This window comes from Arachis ipaensis, chromosome B02, assembly GCF_000816755.2.
Source record: "Arachis ipaensis cultivar K30076 chromosome B02, Araip1.1, whole genome shotgun sequence".
In the NCBI taxonomy this organism is placed as follows: domain Eukaryota; kingdom Viridiplantae; phylum Streptophyta; class Magnoliopsida; order Fabales; family Fabaceae; genus Arachis; species Arachis ipaensis.
Genome location: NC_029786.2, coordinates 18,737,195 through 18,740,712, shown reverse-complemented (window position 1 = coordinate 18,740,712; position 3,518 = coordinate 18,737,195).

Here is a 3,518-nt window from a genome sequence, read left to right as displayed (position 1 = left end):
CAATAATAATGTAAAAATTAAAATAAATATAGTTATAATCCGTATTTACCTAAATTACTAGAATATTACAAATTTTTATGGTACTCCTAACATTTTTTAAGCCATTTTTTTTAAATTATTTTGCATAGAATAAAGGACATTTTAAGCCATTTTAAGCCATTTTCTATGCAAAACAATTTTTAAAAAATAGCTTAAAAAATGTTAGGAGTACTATAAAAGTTTATAATATTCTAGTAATTTAGGTAAATACTGGTTATAACTATATTTATTTTAATTTTTAAATTATTATTGAATATGTAGAGTATTTCTTTAATGTCCTAAGTTATTAGGACATTACAAATTTTTATAGTACTCTTAACATCTTTTTAAGCTATTTTTTAAAATTATTTTGTATAGAATAAAATATTTTTTTGTGGTATAATTTAAATAAATTTATTAAAAAAATTTTCATGAGCTATTAAAAATGGGCAAAAGAGTATTGTATGAAATTCGAATTGATAGCTCATTAATATTTAAAAAAAAAGTCTCGTAATTAAATATTTTGTTAGCTTTTCTTTAATGCATGAAATAAAATATATATTTTTTAATTTTGAAATTATTAATTTTTTTAATCAATTATTAATTTTTTAATAAAAGAATGGGCAGAATTAAATAATGAGTAATTCGAATCTGGCCAATTCGAATTACTATGTGCAGAGTGTGTGAGTGTAATTCAAATCACCCTGATTCGAATTATTGTGGGTATAATTTGAATCAGGTTGATTCGAATTATAGTGTGTCTGCGTGTGTGAGTAATTCGAATCACATTGATTCGAATTACATGTAATTCTAGTTCCAAACATACTGATTCGAACTATATAATAATATGCATTAGTGGATTCATGAACTAGTTTCTATTTAGCTTATTTGTGTAAAATTTCGTTCTCCTTGATTTATTATAGTGTTTTACCCTTGGTTAAAGTTAGAAGTTAGTTAAAATGTTGAAGTTGTTTAAATATAATTAATGAAGTAAGCAAGTAATTAATTAACTGAGGTATATTATTATTATTATTATTGTGACCGTTAGTTTAGTTTAGTTTAGCCTGGTTTAGGTAGTTAATTATGTTAGTAATAATAATTATAAAAATGAATTTAATAAATTATGCATGATTTAAAAAACTATGTTTTTGTAGGGTTCATGGATGTTAATATGTGATCATTATTTGTCATCGGATATGTACAATCCTATTGTGGAAGAACATTTATGGGAGATTGATTTTTATCACGTTTTTCAGATTGGAGTAATCCAATGTCAGTTGTAACACCCTACCACACAGAGTTTTATGCTTAAATCATAAAGTTGAGGTGGCAAGGTATTACAACCTCTAAAGATAAAATATATACATAATAATATTAAAGATGATACAATATACGAGGAGCCCTGAAAATACAGATAAAGCAAATTTGTAAAATAAAAAGCTCAATGCTCAAGAACGTAATTTCTTGCGGGTAAAGAAACAAAAGATCATAAGCATAAATAAACGGAAAGTAAGAATAGAAGGTCAAAGGTTCAAAACAACAAGCTCCTAACTCAGCCTGCGAAACTAAAACTGGCCGGAGGATATTTACATACATATATACATAGCCCGAAGCCCAAAATACAAACATAAAATCCTAGTTCTCCATAAACCTCTAAGGGTGTGTGTGGTTCAAAGATTAAATTTTATTACCAAGTAATCTCATTCCTAGGCATTATATTCCTAGGAATGAGATTACTTGGAATATATGATTCACATATTTGGTTGTAAAATTTAATACATTGGAATATTATGTAATAATCCTAGGAATGACTAAATTTTTGTTTGGTTGAGTTTAAATATCTTGGTCATATTATGTAATATGTCAAAATTACCCTTAATCATTCAAATTAAAATATTAATGACTAAAAGTTAAATATTTTTTAAATTTACTAAAATACCTCTATAATAATAAATATTTTTAGTTAAAATTATTATTGATTCTAAATTTTTTTAAATTTACTAAAATACCCCTAATAACAAATATCTTAGTTAAAATTATTATTGATTCTAAATTTTTTAAATTTACTAAAATACCCCTAATAATAAATATGTTTAGTTAAAATTATTATTGATTTTAATTTTTTTAAATTTACTAAAATACCCCCTAATAACAAATATTTAGTTAAATTATTATTGACTCTAAATTTTTTACTAAAATACCCCTAATAACAAATATGTTTAGTTAAAATTATTATTGATTTTAATTTTTTTAAATTTACTAAAATACCCCCTAATAACATATGTTTAGTTAAATTATTATTGACTCTAAATTTTTTACTAAAATACCCCTAATAACAAATATGTTTAGTTAAAATTATTATTGATTTTAATTTTTTTAAATTTACTAAAATACCCCCTAATAACATATGTTTAGTTAAATTATTATTGACTCTAAATTTTATCTCTACTAATAAATTTACTATAATACCCTTAATAACAAATGCTTAATTAAAATCAATTTTATCATAATTAAATTAGTGATTATGACAATGTAAAAGGAGCAGTGTTCATCTCAGATGATCCTCAACTAACTGAATGGCGGCATCTCTATTCTCCTAGCATTGTAATTACTTCCAAAGATGCAAAATCTGTGATCAATTATACACAAAACAACAAAAATCCAAAATCCACCATCAATTTTCAACAAACATTTCTTGGAATCAAGTCATCACCAGTTGCTACACATTCTAGTTCAAGAGGAACTTTAACTAGTTTTCCATGGATCTTAAAACCTGATATAATGGCATCAGGAACTAGGGTTTTAGCTACTTATATTCCTCACAAAACAACAACAACAATTGGCACAAATGTTTTCCTATCAAGTCACTATAATATTCAATAAAAATTCAAAAATAGCAATATTTAAAGCAATTTCTTCAAAAATGACAAAAGTTCCTCCGGTTGAAGTTGGAACACCATGTCAATCAGACTATTGTCCCTTAGAATTAGGGATGGAAATAGGCCAAGCGGCCTGCCAGGGGCCTGCAGCCTGGCCTGTGTTTGGCCTGGCCTGGCCTGACCTGTTATAAAATAGGCACAGGCTCAGGCTGTTATAAATGCCTTATTATGTTAATTGCTACACATTCTAGTTCAAGAGGAACTTTAACTAGTTTTCCATGGATCTTAAAACCTGATATAATGGCATCAGGAACTAGGGTTTTAGCTACTTATATTCCTCACAAAACAACAGCAACAATTGGCACAAATGTTTTCCTATCAAGTCACTATAATATTCAATAAAAATTCAAAAATAGCAATATTTAAAGCAATTTCTTCAAAAATGGCAAAAGTTTCTCCGGTTGAAGTTGGAACACCATGTCAATCAGACTATTGTCCCTTAGAATTAGGGATGGAAATAGGCATGAGATATTTATTATATTTAATTATAAATAATTTTGTATATTTTAAATACTTTAAAGTTTAAAAATTCTAATAAATATTAAATATGACATATGACAT